Source organism: Mauremys reevesii, linkage group 4, assembly GCF_016161935.1.
Source record: "Mauremys reevesii isolate NIE-2019 linkage group 4, ASM1616193v1, whole genome shotgun sequence".
Lineage (NCBI taxonomy): Eukaryota > Metazoa > Chordata > Testudines > Geoemydidae > Mauremys > Mauremys reevesii.
This window is the reverse complement of record NC_052626.1, coordinates 133,217,632-133,239,669: the sequence shown is the minus strand read 5'-3', so window position 1 is coordinate 133,239,669 and position 22,038 is coordinate 133,217,632. Positions and strand designations below refer to the sequence as shown.

General features: G+C 48.5%; 1 protein-coding gene across 30 annotated transcripts in view; it reads right to left on the bottom strand.

Annotated features, from left to right (window-relative positions):
- The window catches only part of CDK18 (cyclin dependent kinase 18), a 173,452-nt gene that overhangs the window by 52,381 nt on the left and 99,033 nt on the right, over positions 1-22,038 (bottom strand). The gene's annotated exons all lie outside the window — the stretch shown is intronic.

Here is a 22,038-nt window from a genome sequence, read left to right as displayed (position 1 = left end):
TATTGGAAGTTATGAATATTGACTTGCAATGAATGTAGCTGTATTTCAAATGTAGTTACACCTGGGAAACGCCCACTAGACAAGATATTTTCAGTCTAGATCAGTGGTTGTTGAACTGTGGGTTGTGACCCCAAAGTAGGTCATGACCCCATTTTAATGGGGTCGCCAGGACTGGCTTAAACTTACTGTAGCCCGAGGCTGAAGCCCGAGCCCCACTGCCCAGGGCGGCAGGGCTTGGACAGGCTCAGGCTTCAGGCCTCCCTTCTGGGGTCAAGTAGTAATTTTTGTTGTCAGAAGTGGGTCACAGTGCAATGAAGTTTGAGAACCCCGGGTCTAGGGTGTGTGTGTGTGTGGGGGGGGGCTATTCAGGGAAATGGGGCCATTAGGGAAAAACAATAGACCTTAGGAGAAGCTTATCACCCACCTGGGGAGCCTTCCTGAGAACGCTCCAGACAGCCTGTGAGTGATGGCTGCTATGACTCTACAAGGACATGTGATGAGACCACATGTCTCTAGACTCCATCTTGGGATGTCAGTATTTTTCCACAGACTGGTCTGGGATCCAAGCTTTGGGAACAAAGGGTTCCTGCCATATGCAAAAGCTATATAAGGCAGGGAGTGACATCATCAGCTGTTCTTCACTCCCCATACAAGACGACTCCTGGAAACACCCGAGGAAAAAAGACTGAACTGGACCCAGACTAACGGGATTTTTAGCCTGTGAACGAAACACCTGGGAATTCCAAGCCGTAAGCAAGCGTAGCTTGCCCCATAAGAATCTGCAACCTGTTTGTATCATCTCTTAGGGTGAGAATCTGTTATTCATATCCAATCTATTTAACATATTAAGCTTAGTTTATGTTTTTTTGTTTATTTGCTAGATAATTTGCTATAATCTGTTTGCTATCACTTATCACTTACAATCTATCTTTTGTGGTTAATAAACTTGTTTTTGTTTTATCTAAACCAGTGAATTGGAGTGAAGTGTGTGGGAATCATAACTCGGGGCAAAGGCTGTTGCATATTCCTCTCCACATTGAGGGGGGGGCAATTTTATGAGCTTATGCTGTACAGCACAAGACGGTATAATTTTGGGTTTCTACTCCAGAGGGGGTGTGAGCCTGAGGAGCTGGGAGTAGCTGTCCCATGAAGGGGCTGGTCAGAGAACCTGCTTGTAACCTGTATGTATGCTGGTGAAAGTGCAGGCTGGAGGGCTTTGCAGCTTGTCACAGCAGTACAGTGTGAGAGGGAACCCAGGCTGGTGGGTCAGGGAGCTCAGTGGTACCCCAGTTTCAGGTGGCAGCCCGGGGGGAACCCGTAACATATGCATAGCTTAGAAATAGTTTAGGGACCCTTCTGGATGAAAGATACTTCAGAAAGGCAAACCAGATGTTATTGTTATTATTGCCTCCATTATTGTTATTATGGTTGCCAGAACATTTCTGGCAACCAACCTTCCCACATGGTTAAAAAAGAGGATGCTAACTCCAGAACACCAAAGGAAACGCTATTTGATTTTCTATCCCAGGCAGTCTTAATCTGGGGTGGGGTCACAACCACTTGCCCCTCCCCTATTGCTAAATGGGAGAGAGATCCTGCTAGAGGAACGGAGGATCGACCAGGGGACCTGGAAGAAAAAAGGTTGAGAACCACCGTTCCCTTCATACAGCATCCCCCTGGATGTAGCTGGGCAGCCAGGGATTATCGCCCGCACGCAACGCGTGTAGCATAGCCTGCCTCCCTCCTTTTCATTGCTATTTTCCTTAATTTTTAATTAGGGCTTTCATTCTCTCTCTTCCTAGCCCACACGTACCTCCCAGTGTCCCCAGTGTATAAACGGCTCAGAGATTTCAGCTCAGACAGCGAAGTCAAGACAGGCTTTCCTTGCTCTGCCTTTGCCAGAAGCGGGGCTGCTGAGTTTGTGGGAGGGTGTGTGTGTGAAATCCTCTCTTCAGAAGCAAGACTCTGCCTTTAACAGAAAACACTGTCGTTTTGTTTCCTTTCATTTTTTCCACATAGAGTTTAGCGTGGCCTAGTGACCTGAGCACAGGACCGGGAGCTGTGATACCTAGGTACTGCTCCTGGCTCCAGCAGAGGGAATAGGAGTCAGGATTCTTGGGTTCTGGGCCCAGCTCTGGACGGGAGTTTGTTTGCCTAGCGGATGCCGATGGTGGGGAAGGAACAGAAGCTGGGGCACGGGTTCTATTTTTAGATGTAGGGTTTAGTGGTTAGTCCAGGAGATAGATGGTCAGGATTACTGTGTCTATTTCCAGCTCTGTCACTGACTCACAATGTGAGTTTAAGCAAGTCACCCATGGCCTGATTTTCAGAGATGTTGATGCTCAACTCCCACTGTATGCAAAGGGCCTGATTCTCATTTAAGCTCAGCCCCTTTTACACCACTTTGGCAATGCAAAAGGGCTTTAGCAAGAGTATCAGGCCCGAAGGGACCCACAGGTGCACAGCCCCACTGAAAATCAGCCCACTGGTGACTTGCTTAAACCCACATCGTGAGTCTCTGGCTTGGGACTCAGTTCCCCCGAGTAGAATGTAGGCGATACGTCACAGCTTAGGTCTGTGAAGGGCTTTGGGGCCACTGTGTGACAATAAGCCCTATGTAAATGCAGCACATTCCTGCGGGGGGGGGGGAGTACGATTTACGCACACAAATAGGAGTGACCCAGGCACAGCTTTGGTAGTTACTGTCCACAAACCTAATCCTCTCCGGGCTCTACCCAGCGGCAAGCCCTGTACCCTGATCCTGTCACCTGATTACATCCCAGAGCTGCAGCCTTTGTATTCTGCCTCCCACATGCACGAGACCCTCGCCACAGATTTGCAAGCCAATTAAGGGATCTTTCATCTGTCCCTGGCTAGCAGGAAAGCAGTTGGTAGGCGGCTGCCGCTGTGGAAGGCTAGAAGAGCCCTCAGCAGATTCTGAGCAGCTCTACCTCCAGCTAATTAACTGTGCATGACCATTAAGACACGGTGCAGGGCTGAGATTGTGTCTCAGCTGGTATCAGCTTACTCTGAAACAACCACCACACCGGGGGGATGAAATATTTGTAGTTTCTCATATTAAAACCATTACTAGTGGGATGCATGTAAAGCAGGGGCGGCTCTAGCCATTTCGCTGCCCCAAGCACGGCGGCACGCCGCGAGGGGCACTCTGCCGGTCACCTGTCCCGCGGCTCCAGTGGACCTCCCGCAGATGTGCCTGCGGATGCTCCACCGAAGGCGCGGGATCAGAGGACCCTCCGCAGGGACACCTGCGGGAGGTCCACCGGAGCCACCTGCCGCCCTCCCGGCGACCGGCAAAGCGCCCCCCGCGGCATGCCGCCCCAAGCACGCGCTTGGCGTGCTGTAAGGAGACAGAGAGTGAGAGATAGAGCTTGTATCTCACAGATCAGAATTCAGACATGATCTACTTTCACCTGCCACTAAAATGCAGCCACCTCTGGTGTAGAGGAAAGGAGTGGGCAGACAATTGGTACACAACAGCAGCCGCAAGAGAAGGAATTATGCCAGGCATACCAAGGCAAACCTCTACCTGGTACAAGAAGTGGCACAGAATCAAAGATTTTGCCTGGAGCTCACTCCCCCGACCCCCACCCGCTGGCAGGATCAATGGATGCAGACATGCAGGAGACCTCAGCAACAATCAATGTGGGCAGGATTGCACTAATGTTACTCTTCTTTAAAAGAGCTTGTTCTATTGCACGGTTTTATGGAGAAAGGATGGGCAGGGATGCAAAACCATGCTCTGAAGCGTCCCTAGACTCTGTTTGCCAGGAGCTGGGAATGAGCGACAGACGATAGATCATTTCCCGATTACCTGTTCTGTTCATTCCTTCCGAAGCACCCGGCACTGGCCACTGTCAGAAGACAGAATGTGACCCAGTATGGCTGTTCTTACGAAGCCACAGGACTGGGTGTCAGGATGCCGCTGCCACTGACTTGCTTGTGGCCTTGAGCAAGTCACTTTAGCCTCTCTCGCCACCTCAGTTTTCCCCTTCTGTAAAATGGTGACCGACAAGACACACCTGCTGTACAGAGGGACTGTGGGAGCTGGTGTTTGTAAATCTTTGCATGCCAAACTCCTGGGCATTAAGGACACAGAATCCTTTGTAAGGTTCCTTGAGCCTCAGGCATGTAAAGCTCTGTCGTCCCCGCAGGTCCTGCTGCAGTTGCCTTTCCCATTCCCACGAGATCAGGAAGCCTGATACTTCGGGCTCAATTTCCACACCCCTCCCCTGATATGCATGGTATGGAAAAGAACATTTTTAGGGCACAGTAAAGGGTTTTCCCCCCAATAAACACAGCTCTAAATTTTATAAACCCAAACCAAACTCCCCCAGCAGCACAAAGGGCTGGTACGCTCTCTGCATCTTCCCTACTGGAGTGGAAATACTCGGAACCTTTCCAAACAGCATCGCATTTTGATCCTAGCCCCCTATGAAAGTGGCTGAATCTCCACAAAACTCTCTCTAATACCTGGATTTCAAAGCTATTCATCTCTCCCGTGAGGCTGCCATGCCAGGTCAGCACTTATCAGATTACCTGAAACTCCATCATCTTGCACACCACTCTCAGGAAATGGGGGCGGAGTAGGAGAGATTCAATCCAAACAGATATGCACAAAACTAAAATCCCCTCCAGACTTCAGCTCAGACCCAGGAGACAGGCCTTTGCAGGGCTGATCTGAGTCTAAAAACCAGCCCCAAGAACTCAACCAGATCTTTCTGCAGCAGCACAAGAAGAAACTAATGAAAGAAGACACAGTTCCTGACCTATTTTCCCCCCTTCAGGACAATTTACAGAAGTGGTATTGACTAGGTTTCTGTCTGAGGCCATGTGCTGGGGCAGCAGTTCCGCTGTGTAGAATCAGGCATTAAAACCCTTTGCATTGGGGTTTCAAATCTGTTTTATTTAAAGCTCCGGGAGACACATGATGACAAGCGAATGAGCAAATACCACAATTCTGCCTCCTTGCCAAGGATTGAGCTAATCTGGCATTTAACCTTAAACCAGTTGTGCACCCATCCTGGGTTGGCTCTCTGTGTGCGTATGCATATGTGTTTTGCTTAGCGGTGGAGGAAATGCAGTGGCTGGAAGATGTCTGAAAGCTGCATGGGAATCAATGTAACAATTCAACCCTTTTCCTCCAAGGATCTCAAAGCACAGCACAAACAATCATTAAGTTTGGCAGCCCCCCCAGTAATAAAAACAATAACTTCATAATCCTTATCTGTCTATCTCAAGACATATGATTATTTGTATTGCAATAATGCTTAGAGTCCCCAGTAAGGAACCAGGGCCCCACACACAGAGGCACAGAGAAGTTAAGGAACACATTTTTAAAGGCATTTAGGCGCTTAAGGATGCAGATGGGTGCCTAGCGGGATTTTCAGAAGCACCTAAGTGCCAAACTCCCATTGATTTCAATAGTTCAGTGTATCTGCATCTTTATGAGCCTAAATGCCTTTAAAAACCTGGCCCTAAGTGACGAGCCTAAAGCTGCAGAGCAATACAGAGGCAGAACTGGGGATAGCATCCAGCTCTCCCAATTCCTAGCCTAGTTGCTTAACTGCTGCCCATCACGTACGTACATACGTACGTGTGTGTGTGTAACATAACGTTATCCAGACGCTATCCAAAGTCAAAGGGGCATTGTTAAAATCCGGGCGATCCTACACATGTAAACCTGCAGCCGAACGTTTGGGAAAGTACCTGTGGGGAAGACTTGTGGAAACAGAGACGCCAACAGGCAGGGGGAAGGGAAGAAAACAGCAATTCATAGACCAAAATGTTTCTCTGGCAAAGCTGAGGGGAGAGAGAGGCAGAGCCTGAGCTGAACGACAGCCATTTGAAGTCTGAAATGGAAACCTGCTTCCAAGTGCTTCATTATGCCAGAGCCAATGATGAGCCACAGGTGAAGGGTCACGCGGCGGAACGAACAGCCCGCAGTCCTTCGGGTGAGAGTGCAAGAATCACCAGGATAGTGCCATGCAGGGGCAGCCTCCAAAGCACGGGTGTGTGAGCAGGAAGAGATCACCGTCACCACACACTTCTCAGTGAAGCCACCAGAGGGTCATAGATTTTGGAGGCCATCAGAGATCACGATGCTTGTGGATTCAGAACCCCCATGGAACAGGCTGTGGCGTTCCAGTGAGGGCAGAAGAATGGCTTCCTGGTACGTGAACGATGAGGCTCTGAGAGTCAATCTCATCTCACAGGGAGTCAGAGCTGGGATTAGACCCAGCAGCTCCTGCCTCCCAATGCTATTATTAGTCTTATTATTACAGGAGTGCTTGGAGGCCGCAACTGAGATTTGGGGCCCTATTATTCTAAGTGCTATGAGAAATGGTCCCTGCCCCATAGAGCTTGCAGTCTAAACAGAAATGGCACACAAAAGATAATGTTGCCATCTCCATTCGACAGGGAACTGAGGCACAGAGAGACATTAAGTGACTTGTCCAAGGTCACAGGGGGAGTCTATGGCAGAGCCGGGAATTGAAGCCAACTCTCCTGACTCGCAGCACGATGCCAACAAGTCTATACAGCCAACCCGCTGCTCAGGCATTGGAATACACCTCTGATAGACTGTATAAGTCTGCAGTTCCCTATCCAAATAATTGCTGCCGTAACCGTATGTCAGTGTTTAGATAAGAGTGGGCCTCTAAGAGGCCTTATCTGAAATCATCCTAGTGGGATCTTTCAGGCTTTGCTGGTAGAGCTACATTCCAAGATGCACAGCAGGTATTTTGCTTTTGCTGCACCTGTGCTGATGGGCAGCAGGAAATGGGAGAACTGCTGCTGGCCTGTGATAGGGGAGACTGCTTGAGGATGCACTCCCAGCCATCAAACAGGGAGCTTATGTCTATTAAATCCTGTAAAAACCAGAAGGCAACGAGGGAAATAAAAGCCTCCTAGGCCGAGAGGCAGCTGCCCGGGATCCCCCTGCGATAAGGTGATTGTTTCGAGGCTGCAAGCTTGGCAAGAGCTCCGATTGGTTACCTTGATGCCAGGCTGTTTAAAACATGATTGCTGCAGAATACACAGCGTCCTCAGATGAACTCTACGTGTTCTCATGTGCCCTCGGGCAGTGGACATTTCACAGGTCGGGCAGCCTTTGGCAGTGCTTACCTTGGCTCGGGTCATACGCATTATCTGTGCCCACTGTTACAAACTGGTTCCAAGTAGCTCCTTTATGTGTCAGTTTCGCCTCCCCGCTTTCAGAGGTCACCAGCCTCCGTGGCGCTCTGCCAAGCTAGTGACCTTTCCCCATCTATTGCAGGGAGCCAAGTACTCTGGGATGCCTTTCTACCAGCTATCAATATTACTGAGCTTTCCTTCCCATGCACCTGCTCATGCACAAAGAATTTTGGCCTTGCAAGAGGCCAGAGGCTGATCAACTGCGTGAGGAATGGACGTCATTTTGGCTATGGGCCTGGAAGAGGTGTTGCAAAACCAAACACCAACAGGTACTTTAAAAAAAAGGGTAAGAGCCAGATCCTTGGCCAGGCTAGCTTCATCCCTGACCTTCACCAGTGCTATGTCAATTTATACCAACTGAGGGGCTAACCCAGGGTCTTTCACTTCTGGTTCAAATCTGGCCCAGCTCAATGGTGATCTGGCAGAGGCAAGCCAGATGCAATGAGTTTTGTGGGCTGCAGTTCAGCGGACAAATGCCCAAGTTGCCAACAACATGGCAACATACCCCCATCCCCAACACATGCATCACCAACCCCTCTCTTGGCACGAATGGAATGAACTTGTGATGCCCAGAGGTGACCTTGCCCACCTTCCGGGTCAGGATTGAGGTAAATGGGCACGGAAGCTTGCCCTGCAGCTGTCCATGCTGTACCTGTTCTATGCATGGGGCTGTGTATCTGGAACCTTTCACCGGCAACGCAATCCTCCTTAGGAGTGGAATGCTAACAGGAGAACGTGTAACAGCCAGAGACTCACCCAGCAGCTCCCCGCTGGAATGTAAACGCCAGCTGATTATCTGCCTTCTGTTAATACCCTGCACAAATGATAATGATGTACCCAGAATAAACCATTCTGAGACAGCACACTCTGTGAGGGGATCCTGCTCTGTCATGCCTGGAGGAATAAAGAAAACCCCTTCAAATTGGGGTGTGAGCACAAAAATCACTAACATCCCTTTAGCAGCTGGGAAACCTCCAGCCTCCAAATGGAGGGCCACCCTGCGAGCCCCTCTACACTGGGGGACCCAGTTATAATACACCGTTTGGTTAAAAATGTTGTTCCACCTTAAAAAGTAGAGAAGATCCATGTCTCTGGACCATGCTACAGCTCTTTCACTAGTCAAGGCTGCAGCACAGTTTTACAGATACCCCATCCACACGACAGGATGGAACAGCGTTCTGAGTTTGCTACCAGGCAACTGCGGTGGTACAGGGCCCTCTTCCTTATACAATAAATCTGCCTCAAAGCAGCTGTGCTGGTTATTAGAGTGGCAGACAAAACAGGGGTGGTTCTATGGAAAAGAAACCACTTTTCCGATGTAGTCACACTCCATGCCTTTTATAGACCAGTTCAATCCCATCCATGCACCCTTTTCCCTCCCAGCCCCCTCCTCTCTTTGAAGTTATCAGATCCTTTGTTGTAATCTGGTAGTTCAGTCTCCCACGCGGGTCACTACCTTTTCAGCATGCAGCCCCAGCTCTGGTGCCCTGGACAAGTTACAAGCATTTATGCCTGAGCCTTGGAAAGCATGGAGCTCAGCAGGAGATACACACAGAGGGAAGGAGAGGGAGATCTGCTACAGGAGACTACAAGGCAAAGTAGGATGATGACACTAGGAAGCCTCAGGTGCTATAAGGAATCTGACTGGTAGATCAATGGGAAAGAATCTGACACCAGCTCCAGGGAGGAAGGATAGTCAGGTGGGTATGGCACTTGACTGGGACTCCGGAGATCTGGGCCTGATTTCTGGCTCTGTCACGGACTCCTTAGGGGAGTCTATTCCTCATCTGTAGAATGGAGATATTTCCCCTCCCCCAACCTTTGCCTGGGCTGTCTATTGGACTGTAAGCTCTCCAGGGCAGGGGCTATGTGTATGTACAGAGCCTCACACAATGAGCCCCCCAGCTTGGTTAGACCCTACTGTAATACGAACAATAAATGAAGACAACATCCTGGTGGTTTTGGTTTGTGACTTGAGCGCACACAGTCATTGATACCACAAATGCTGACAGAGCTAGCGCTGCCCTGATCATCCGAAGCAGTGGAAAGGGATGACTTAGCTTGATGTCCTCTTTTTTGCTCCTTTATAAAGACGGCCTGAAAGGCTTGTGTCCTAATAGACTTTTCCATGCTCGCTCTCATTTTTTGGTTGAACTTATTCAGGTCTGGTATATACTGGGAGGCCCTATGGACAACTAGAGAACTGCCGTAACTGCGACTTCACAGCATCAAGATGACAAAGGTGAGCAAGTGAGAGGAGAAGCGATTTTCTGCCACACACTGTTTTAAATGTCCTTGTTTTGGTTAACACCAATTGAATTCCAATGGCCGATGGACACTTTGGAGAGAGTGTGTCTGTGGTAAAGACTGCACAACCTTTCAGTCTGGGAATGAGCGCTCAGAATAAACATCTGAGACCCACAAGAGGTCCTCCAGCAAAACCAGTGAAGACCAGACTGGGCATTCCCAAAACCCTAAAAACCAAGCAGGTAAAAGATGTCTTTGTACATCAAGAAGCAGAAAACGGCAATTTAAATGTTCCTTTGCAGGTCATCTTTATGCCTCACAAAATCCCTGAAAGACAGGTGAGTTTTATACCGATCTGACTGGCCCAAGTTCACTCAGCAAATCGGTTTTCAGAGCCAAGCGTAGCCTAAGTGATCTGCTGTAACCACTACACCACACTCCTTTCTGGATTGAAAGTCATCGAGCCGGCTGTGCACGTGGGAGTTAGCTGCACTCACAACACCATTATCACAGTGCCACTAATTATACAATTAACCACTAATAAGAGGGGATTGGGATGGATTACATGCTTAACTCAAACACATGCTGTGAATGTGAATTTATGAAATCACTCCCTCTCCCTTAGACACCGTATCCTGTTTTCATGGATTTAAAATGACTCCCAGAAATCCCTTTCTCCTAGCTCTTCTGCTGGAAAACTGAAGTTAACGGGGATTTGTTTGCAATCTACTTTGACTCCTTCCTTCCTGGCAGAATAGCACCTTGGATTTGTCTGACAGCAGTTCAATACAGAAGATTTGCTTGTGCAGTCAAAGCCTTTGAAATGCCACAATCACAGCTCTTTAGAAACGGTGCAAGCATCAAGGCAGTTGATGGTACCAGGAATTCTCATCCTAGCAGTGGAAGTGCTGTCACTGGTCCTGCTGGGGGGCTGGAGATTTATTGATAAAGGGGAGGGGCAGTGCTAGAAACAGGAGTGGGGCAAGCCTTGGGTGAGGGTTTGGTTTACTTGGGAGAGTGGATGTCACTGGGAAGCAGAGGCATTTATCTGCATCTAATATGGTCTTTTGGAAAAGACCTAAGAAACCAGAGTCTGGGCCAAAAAGATCATGAAAGATGGCATGGCCTAAATACATACATTAGCACGTGCACACAGTTTAAGTTCTTTTCTTAAATCTAGTACAGTACAATGCAAGCCAGCTCAGGTATCCATCCAGGGCCGGCTTCAGGCACTGCGGGGCCTGATTCCAAGGAGCTGCTGCCGAAGTCCCGCTGCTGTCTTCGGCGACAGCTCAATTGCTGCCATGGAGGAAGGTCCCTTCGCTGAAATGTTGGCGAAGACAGCGGCAACAATTGAGCTGCCGCCGCTGACAGTGCCGGGACTTCGGCGGCAGCTCAATCAGCTGCCAGTGTCTTTGGCGACATTTCGGCAGAGGGGCCTTCCTCTGCAGCAGCGATTGAGCTGCCGCCACAGACAGTGGCAGGACTTCGGCAGCAGCTCCTTCGGGACGTTGCGGGGCCCTCTTAGGCCCCAATTCCGGGGCATCGGCTGAATCGCTGTAAAGCCGCCTCTGTATCCATCAGACTCACCTGTGGCCCTTTGAGACCCTTCCAAGGAGCCACAATTGCAGTCTCTGTGCAGAGCAGAGGCATGTGACCTGAAGAATGTCTTCAGAGCTGTAGGTCTCTCAGAACTCAGCCTTCCAGCTTCAATTTGCTGTGTCTCTGCTCTCCCTCTTGGCTAAAGGGCAGGGATTAAAGGATCTCAATTCTGATTTTCAGAAGGCCTGTTCAAACTCTGCACTGCCGTCATCCTCCTCCTCAGGCCTGCGTCACAGAGGTTATCTGTGTCTTGTCTTTTTCGCTTCACGATAACTAACTAACTACTGGGGCTCCTCTTCCCAGAGCAGCCGGAGGAATCCCTTGGGGATTTCTGGCTCAGACCACGTGAGCCAAAAGTTAGACTTAGCTCTGCAGAATCTTCCTCCGCACTGGACAGAATTTTACAATTCATCCCCCACCACCTCCCTAAACAAGGAGACCGGGTGACAATGGGATACCATGCTGCAGATGCTCTGTGGCACTGACTGTCTAATGACTGCTTAGTGGCCTATGCAGCATGAAGTTTATGGTTTCACTCCAGTTTCTGTGGGCACGTAAGTAGGCTGAGCAGAGGAGCCAGGGACCAAACGGTCCATGGAGGCTGAGCCACGCTCTCGTGGAGAAAGGAGGTCCCTCCAGGTTGGTGCTGGAGACACTCTGGTGTGGCAGTGCTGTGGGGACGCACGCCTGTGCTGGACCTGCTTTCCGAGTAAACAGAGGCCTTGAATCGCCGGGGCTGTTCACTTACCACCTACCACCATGCTGAACGCACTGAAAAATTATCAATGCATTTATTGTATAGACAAATAGAGAGGGCTGCAGAGCCGGTGACCTCTCCCCTGGGTGTGGTCTCCATAGAGCAGGGCTTGGGGAAACACTGGCAGGGCTACATTACAGAGCTGTTTCGTGGTCACCCCCCAGGTGGTGCCTGTTACATGGACTGGACTAACACAGGGCTTCAGTCTGCAGTGTGGTCAAACTGGCACCTTTCATGAATACTAAAAATAACATCTGAAGCAGGGGGTCTCAAATGTTTTTACTGGCGACCACTTTCACACAGCAAACCTCTGAGTGCGACCACCCCTCCCAATAAATTAAACACACTTTTTAATATATTTAACACCATTATAAATGCTGGAGGCAAAGCAGGGTTTGGGGTGGAGGTTGACTGCTCGTGACCCCCCATGTAATAACCTCATGACCCCCTGAGGGGTCCCGACCCCCAGTTTGAGAACCCCTAGTCTAAAGAAGTCCAGTCCCAGCACTGGGGAATAAGCTGATTTGCTACGTCCATTCTAAGTGTCTGGCAGACAACACAGCAGGCCAGACTCCACTGTGATGGGCAAAATATAAGAAGCTGAATAAAACAGACTGGGTCCAATTTCTCACTCTGCCATATACTTCCTGTGTCACCTTGAGCAAGTCACTTAATCTCTCTGTGCTTCGGTTCCCATTTGCAGGACGGAGATAATGACCCTCCTTGCTCCTAGCCTTGTTCTGTCATGTCTGTTCAAACCGCAAAATCTTTGGGGGAGGGACTGTCGTGCGTGGTCCCTAGCACAGTGAAGCCCCAGTCTCAGCTGGGCTCTAGGTGCCACTAGGTGCTACTGTTACACAAATAATACCAAAAATAGACTAGAATAGATCCATTGCTGTTGTAAGTGGGTGTCGTTCCAATGGAGAGTCCAACTGACTCCAGTGGAACTACACCAGTTTGCACCAACTGAGAACTGGGCCCAGACCCCTTATTTAACAATAGCGGATAAGTGGAGATATGTTCCTTCTCCCTGTGGGATTTGGAGGGTTCTGTAATTATCGGAAAGGCCACGTAAGCAACCATTTGATGCTGGGACTAGACAAAAGATTCTGTCTGTGCTAAGGGTAGGGCAGATTCCTAAGAGGTCAGGAACAGGAATTAGCCATTTATGCAATTACCACATAATGATTCTGAGATAATTCTGAGTTGGTTGCTTCTAGGGGATTTCTGTAGCAAAAAGAGCATTAATGTCTCAGGGTGGGTGGAAACTTCCCTAGAAAACACTTTGCTGCTTTTCCTTTGTATGTGAATTTACCCTTTCAGCTTGAGGAGCGAAGGACATTATACAGGGAAAGGTTACTGTGCCTCGCCAGCTGATCCCTTTAATAATAGCCCTTTTACAGCGCCTTTCACTTGAGGATCTCCAACTTTTCTACTGACATGGATAAAGCTTCAGCCCCACAGTGAGAGAGGCCAGTATTATCCCCAATACTCTTCACTGCCTTTCCTATTCAGTTTGTAAAAGTACTGGCTTTCTCCCACTAGGCGGTTTCACTGCATTGATGGGAAGAGATTCCTACCACTATATTTTTAAATAAAGCACTTTGGGCCAGATTTTCTAAAGTATTCAGGCACCTAAAGATGCAGCTAGGTTCAGAAAGGCTATAACTGCCATTGAAATCCGTGGAAGTTAGGCACCTAAATACCTTTGAAAATCTGGTCCCTTTGAGAGCTGTCTGGATGAAGATCAACAGCACTGGCCACGCCACAGCTCCCTATCACCTGCCATTAATCAAATGGTACTTTCCAACATATACCGGGCCATTGAGCAATCCATGACACATTAGATGGTACAAAGGCAGGGTTCAGGCTGACGTTTCAGGTGGAAATACACCAATGTATCTTGGAATGGCTCATTTTAATACTGCTGTGATTGTTAATGGTGTGTCAGAGAGCTGAGAGCTTTGGAGAGATGTCTTTTCCAATTATTATTTAATTCACAATAAATAACACAAGTAAACTGGGATTTTGGAATTTTTCCCTGTTTTGCAGGAATCACATATTTAAATCTGTTTTGAGGCTGCAAAGTTTAAGATCAGCCCAGAAATTCAATTATTTTGGATTCAAAAATTCAATTAAAAAAATAACCCAATAATTGCAGCTCTCAGGTCTGCTGGGGAAAGAGACCAAATTCCTCTCTCTCTCTCTCCGCTCCCTCCCGCCCCCAACACACACACTTTACTCCAACCCCCAAACTAGAAGGATTTGATAGGAGTTTCCAGTTGTTTGTTTCAAACTCCACAGAGAGATGTTACCAGCACACAAGAGCTGTGATAGGAAATTCAGGCTCTGGGACTGTGGAAGGGACGTTATCAGGGTTTGACTGTGTGATGGGTCCCATCAATACATCTGAACAGAAGACAAGAGGCTGAGAAGTGGGGGGGTTGCACCCCCTCATCCCTCCTTCCCATTCAGGATAACAAACTTTCCCGTGGCAGCTACAGTAATTGCCAGAGTAACTCATGGAAAACAACATATTATGATACTTTTAAGCTAACTATTAATACAATTTAGCAGCAGGGGAAAAAAGGAGAGCCAGACCCACGCAGCAATCTACAAACCGTGGTCCGTGGATCACAGTTTGAGAACAATTGCCATAAATCATTTGTAGCAGCTGTACCCTCAAGATTTATTTTTTTTCTTCCAAAAGAAAGGCCTGGAAATCAGGTACGGCTAAGGGCTGGTCCACACTACCGCTTAACTCGATGTAACTCACGTCGCTCAGGGGTGTGAAAATGAGCCGATGTAGTGTGGTAGTGCCCTAAACGACCTCCCTGAGAATGCTAAACTCACAGAACCCAAGGGCTTGAGAGCGACAGATCATCCAATGCTCGGGATGAACGTTGCTGTCAATAATAAACATAGCATGGCAGACACTGACAAATAATTTAAAAAAAAATCTCACGTTATTCTTGCCCCAGGGGAGATGAAAAGGAGAAAGAGAGAACTATGCATGTCTGATGCCAGTAATGTCACTTAATGCACCTCTGGATGATGCTTAGAGACCACAGTGATGGGCATGGTATAAACGCTAGAACAGAATAGAACAGAACATGACCTGGACATTTCTTCCCAGATGCCCCATCTTGCAGAATAAATTAATTTTCTCCCACATGTTCTGTGCACTGAAAATGCACTCTTGACCCTCGGCCAATTTAAACACGTTTCAATAAAAAGCCAGGCTCTGAATATTCAATGTGGTGGCTGGAGGAACATTTACCAGACAGAAGAGAATCTATAATGGGAGCTTATTTGACTGTGAACATCTCCAAGTCCGACCTTAACCCTTCCAGAGATAATTCCCCCTTGGACCACTCCACCCATGTTATGCCCTAGAACACCACCTAAAAACACAGAGCAATGTGTTCCTTTGGCACCAGCTGGGTGCCTAGTCTCGAGCCAAAGACATCCTGACCAGAAACATGCTGCATGAACTGAATCTTCAATCCAAGAGACTCAGAGCCAGATTTTTAAAGGTATTCAAGCACCTAAGTCCCACTGAACTCAATAGGAGTTAGGCACCTACATTCCTTGACAAACCTGGCCCTAATTCCCTTAGTCTCCTAAAAAAATCCCATCACTGAGCAATGGAAAGAATCCCCACCTCTCCCATGAGCCCAGCACCCCACTGCTGTCATTAGTTATACAAGGATGTTGCTGCTGGTAACACCATCTTCTGTTTCACAAAGGAACCCACTGCCCTGCAGCTAAAAAAACAGCTGGATTAAAGCGACACTAACAGCCACCTGCTTTGTTTTTCCAGGTTAATTTCATGAATTGATTTATTTGACTCTCACCCCAGCTTGCTCTTCTAAAAGCAGGGAAATAATAAACTGACAAGTGTCACATCGGGAGCTGGGAGCCAGGATGCCTGGGTTCCGTGCCCAGCTCTGTCAATGACTCATTTTGAAACAGGAATAGGTCACCATGCACAAGCTAGCTTTTAGCCGCTCTGTGCCTTGGTTTACCCATCTGTAAAACAGGATAATAATACACAGATCAAGGGTGTTGTGAGAGTTAATGTTTGGAAGGTGCTCACTAATTATTACTAATTGAGTATCTCCATTAGCAAGGCCATTCTTTATGTGGCTCATGCAGAATCTCTGCCCTCACCCCTCCACACACATTTTTGAAATTAATACCACTTCATCCTGTTTACTTCTTTCTTTGTGCATCAACAGCAGTGATACTCCTGCTCTGGCAATCCTGTGTGTTCCCGAAATGCTGGGCAGAGGTGGCCAGCAGTCCGTGCTGACAACAGTACATCAAAGAGTTGTAATTTTTAAAAATATTGTTATTAATATGACATTAATGTCTATATGCCCCAACCAAGATCAAGGCCCCATTATGCAAGGCACTGCAAACGCACTCAGTGAGTGATTGTCCCTGCTTCAAAGAGCTTACAAAAAAATTAGGCAAGACAGACAAAGAGGAAGAAGACGTGCAGAGTGATGAAGTGACAGGCCCAAGGTCTCTTGACTGGTCAGTGGCAGAACCTAGACTACAGTCCAGATCTCCTGGCTCCCAGTTCACTGCACTATCCGCGACCCCATGCTGACCCTCATTTCTTAGAATCAGAGTGGTGATTCTTCTCACCCAACCTGCTGCTTCCACAAAATGAAAGTCTGAACCACAAGGCATTTCCCCAATAGCAGAGCTGGAAAGGCAGGGCAGATTCAGGACCCAAATTATTTGATTGCAGCTGTAATGCTGCTATTAAACAGTCTCTGGCAAAACCACTGCTCCTTAAACCACTTCATTTGTGCTGTGATAACACGACACTTGCTGTTGGCATTCAGAGCATGATTGCTATATTGATCCTTCCTCTCTATCAACCACAACCCCCGTTATCTAATCCAACCAATCTAATGGCTCTAGTCTAAAGGGTTTTTCTATAGCACCTCTCCCCACAGCATGTGCCTTCCCCCGCACCTGCCTTACAATTCATTTTCTGCCACTCTACATATTGGCTTCTCTACACCAACATTTAGGGCCGATCTACACTTAAAATGCCGGAGCTTCAGTTAATCCACCTCCATGAAAGGCGGTATCTATGTCAACGGGAGAAGCCTGTCAACACCAGGGGTTAGGTCAATATAGCTGTGTAGCTCAGGGGCGTGGATTTTTCACACCCTTGAGCGTTGTAGTTATACCGATGTAAGTTGATAGCCTAGACCTGGCCTTAGCTTGCTGCAAGCTGGAGCGAGAATCTACCCTTCACTAGCGTGCTGCACACTGACTGTCCATGTGGACCCTGCTGAGGGGTTTGTTAACAGGCTTTGCTCTAGTCCACTTTGAAACAGGCGTAGATTAAAACCCATTAAGGAACTTTGAATATGTGTCATCAGGGTCCGCACAGACAGTTAGTGCACGGCAGACGAGTGCAAGTTCAATTCCCACCCCTTGCTGCCAGCTAATTGTTCATGAGAGACACCTTTGCTCATCTGAAAGCAGGCGACCCAGGCCTCGGTCCCAAGCACCTCCCTGCCTCAGCCCAGATGGCTCAGGAAGCCCTATAAATAGCCCATGCAAGATGCACAGTTATGAAGAGGGCAGGTGGCAAAGATACGTACAAACTGCTGCAGGGTTGTTTTATTTTTTTCCTAATTATCACTCTTCGTATTAGATGTTACAAATAAAACATTCGCTGCCCCCTGGATGTGTCGGAGGTTGGGAAATGGGTATTCGGAAGTGATGCACAAACGTATCACTCAGAACAGCAGGTAAAGACAGTCGTGTGACAGTCTCAGAAGAGAGTAGTCAGTGTCTCTCTTGCCTGGACTCCTTAGGGCAGTGGCTATCAAACTTTTGTACTGGTGACCCCTCTTGCACAGCAGGCCTCTGAGTGTGACCCAGCCCCTTATAAATTAAAAACACTTTTTTATCTATTTAACACCATTATAAATGCTGGAGACAAAGCGGGATTTGGGGTGGAGGCTGACAGGTTGTGTTGTGACCCCACCCCCATGTAATAACCTCGCGACCCCCTGAGGGGTCCGGACCCCCAGTTTGAGAACCCCTGCCTTAGGGCTACTCTATCGCCTACCACCACGTTGTCCCTCTAAGCAGTGGCGAGCTAAGTGTTTTAAAACTCCACAGTGACTCGTGATTTGGGCTGTCTCAACTGCTGGTGAGATACTTCAGAGGGGCTTGATCTTCAGGAAGCGCTGAGCACCCACACTCTGAAAACCAGCCCCTAACAGTGTCTCTCACTATTCGAGGTCCTCATAGGTCCCCATTTCCATAGCATCTGGACATCACACTGTCCTTTAAACATATTTATCCTCACAACACCCCTGGGAGGTAGGGAAGTGCCACCATTCCCACTGTACAGAAGGGAGCCAGCACAGAAAGGCTCAGTGATGTACTTAAGGTAACACAGGAAGACTGCGGTGGAGCAGGGACTTGAACCCAAGTGCTAGGCTACTGCCTGACCCGCTGGACCATCCTTCCTCTCTAGGAATCATGCAGCCAAAAGTACTAGCCCCGTGTTAGAAGATGTGGACCATTATGCACGGTGCCCATAGGCCAGAACTTTCAAGAGAGCTCAGCTGCCTCATAGGCACCTATCCAAGGGGCCAGGTTTGCAGGAGAATTCAGCACATTGGGTGTGCGTTGAGTGCTGGGTTCTTTTAGAAACCTGGACACAGAAGTGTCCCAATGGCCGCGGCTGGGTGCTGAGCACTTCTGAAAATCTGGCTCTTGCTTCGGTGCCTGAGAGGGAGCTGAGTTCTTTAGACAATCTGGCCCTGATTGTGGTTGCTGAGACTCGCATATCTGCATCTGAGCCGGTCTCTAAAAACAGCTAGAAAATGCAGAAGATAACAGAATACTGATCTCAAATTGTGACCAGAAAATTGACAAGACTGGGCTGCACAACAGAAGGAGAGAGAGGAGAAAAGCAAGAGACAGCAGAGACCACAGCAGCAAGGAGGCATCAGTGTAGATTTGCCTTACAGTCTAAAGCTTGGTCGCTTTTCACAGCTGCCTGAAAGTAATTTTCACTCCAGCTTCTGTTCCAGCCAGGGTGCCAGGCCAGTGGGGTGGGCGAGGGCTGAGAGTGACTAAGCAACTGGGTAGCAGAGGAGCAACTTTGGCTGCAGGGGAAATACTACCTTAAAAGGAACCTTGATTGGAAATGAAAGAGCGTGACCGGGATGCTGTATTTGGTAAGAGATTGTCTCTGCAGAGCTAACTGCCTGCAAGATTGCAATCCGGGCCTTTGCACCTACAGCAACCAACAGGTGGTGTTTTGTTTTCTGTTTCTTTTCCAGCAGCAGTGAGTTAGTCAGGAAGGGATAAGAAGAGAAATTCAACAGGCAGATCCCCGCCGGGATGCCATTTGCTGAAAGGAGCCAAGTAATCTCTAAAATTAGATGCCTATTAAACATTAGAGATGCTTGGATGCAAATCAAGGCAATGTCAGTTTGCAGGGTTTGGGCTGACTTTTGGCAGGGGGGTGGAGCTGATGAACCAATAACTCAGAGAAAAATTGCATTTCAGACCCCTGTGAGAGTTCTGGGTGGCCTGGAGGGCTGAGCCCAGGGCTGGGAGTCAGGTGCCCAGGGTTCTTGCTCTACCATCAATTCCACTTCGCCTCCATATCTCAGGCTCCCCATCTGTGAAATGGCAACCTTCCTCAAAGGGAGGTTGTGAGGATGCTGTTGTACATACAGCACCATGGAAGCTCAAACATTCATTTGGCCACTTCGAGATTTTCTCAGACAACCTGCCCCAAGTTTCAGGTGTGGAACGAAGCCAGGAGTGTGTTCCAGGGTTTGTAATGAATGATTCATGTATCTCCTGAAGGCCAGAGTGAGGACCAATGGACTCAGAAACGTACTGCAGCCTGAAAACTTTAATGCAAACATGATGTCTGTGAAGTGATTGCAGTCCACCCAGAGTCACATGTGCTCATAAACCTATAACTTTTGTTTTCAGCAGGTGGCCAGGGCTCTGCTTGTGACACAGAAAGTGGAAGGATTGTCTGGGATTCAGGGGCTTAGTTCTCAGCTCTGCCACAGGCTCCCTGAGTGACCTTGGGCAAGTCACCTCATCTCTGTTGCTCCATCTGTAAAATAGGGCTGATGATCCTTCTCGTGTCTATTTAGACTGTAAACAACTTCAGGCAAGGACTCTCACTATGGGTATGTGCCTGACACAATATAGCCCCATCTCAGAGAGATTCTAACCATTACCATCATAAATACATCTGGAATACATTAGCCAAATTTAAAACAGCCAACTCAGAAGCCAGGTGTATGCTTACTGCACTATTGTCACCCATAATGTATGAACACGACACACAATAACTACGCACTCCATCCAGCAAAACCTGTCGTTAGCATCCATTCAAGGGACCTAAAAGAATGGCCAATTAGTGAAAGTGGCCTTCACAAAAAATACAACACTGAAAATAATACTCTGTGCTTCCAAAGCACCTTCCATGCCAGCATCTCAATGCTCAGTGCAGACCCGAATGAGCAAACCTCACGAAGCAATGCAAGGTCACATTTCACTGATGGAGACACTGAGGCACAGATGTTAAGTGAGTGGCCCAAGGTCCCAGGGGGAATCTGTGGCAGAGCCAAGAATACAATCCAGATCGTCTGACTCTTCTTTAGCCACAAGACCTTCCTTTCTTTTCTAATGAGGGGGCTTCCAGCCTTCACTAGGGAGATTATTCCACTGTCTAACTGATTTCACCCTGAGGAAATTTCCCAGATATGGTGCCTACATTCTCCTATGCCCAAGTCAATCCTGTTACTCTCTGATCCTTCCCATATGCAGCCCCACCCCACACTCGCCTCTGTGGGGTTGGCTGTAGTGTCTGAAAGGCTCTGTGTGAAGTAATATGTCTAGAGATCCATCCAGTTCCCTCCTCACCTGTCACCGGGCTGTGAGGTTGGAGCTGGGGTGCCAGGAGTGGCAACGTGGCACTCCTGGGTGCGTAGGCTAACACAGGCCTACAGTTGCTTGTGCATCTCACACAGAAGACAAACCCAAGTCAGTCAGTGAAGGCATGTCTGCGAAATCTCTAAACCCCTCCATCAAGGGGCAGCAGTCCCTGGAAAGTACTTCTCCCTTACTGGCCAGGTGAGCTGGCACCACTCCTCTCACCCACACTGGCAAAACCCTCCAGCACGCAGACAGGACCAGTGCCAAAGAGGCCTTCACTGTGTCAGTTGGCAGAGTGACCTGTCAGGAGAGCTGGGATCTGTTCCCAGCTCTGCCACTTACTTGTTGCAAGCCCTTGGGCATGTCACTTCTTATGTGCCTCACTTTCCTGTACTCAGGGAATGATGCTACTTACCCAGCTTGTAAACGTGCTTACAGAGCTAAGAGGGAAAAGTGCCAGTTATGATTAGTGAGTCTAAATATCTGGTGTTTGCAGCAGGTAACTGTTTTCAAGCTAATTGGGTTTTTTTGGTGGCCTCTCAGGACCATTTTCACAGCCACCCGAGGATGGAAAGCAGCCATCACACATTCAGTCTGTGGTTTGTTTTTCCGCTCTGCCCAAACCAGGTTGCCACTGAAAATGCCCAGCAGTCTAACGGAACCAGAACCACTGGTTACCCTGCAGCAGCCAGGGCTCCATCCATACGCACCACCCTTCAACTTTAGCAAAGCCCATTGCCATTCCATTAACCCTCTGCCTGCTGCCTGTGCAGAGTGCCGTCCCCACCCCCTCACAAACAATGCTGGAGCCTCAGGCTGGAGGCTGATGTTTCTTCCCTTTCAGAGTTAATGCCACCATTGTGCCAATCCGTCGGCACCGCTCATTCTGGTTTGTTTGCATACAGAGACGGGCCAGTTGGTTAAAGCATCACTGGCACCAATTCTAGTCCTGGCATGGCAAGGATTTGGGTTGCAGGCATTAACCACCTGGTCTAGGTAACTTCTCCCCACCAGCGATGAGGGCGGTGATGATGAGGGAGCTGAAGGAAGCAACACTTAGGGGGCAACTTCCCCACATATCTGGGAATGTGGCAGAGCTACAGCGAGATGCAAAGGACACCGGCAGCCACAAAAAGTGCAGCGTGAGGGGAACGCACACATCCAGGGAGAATGTCCTCAGTCTGAGCACGTGAACAGATGTCACACCGAGACTTCAGTGTCATCTCCTCCTAACAGTAGCCTGGCAAAGTTTCATACTG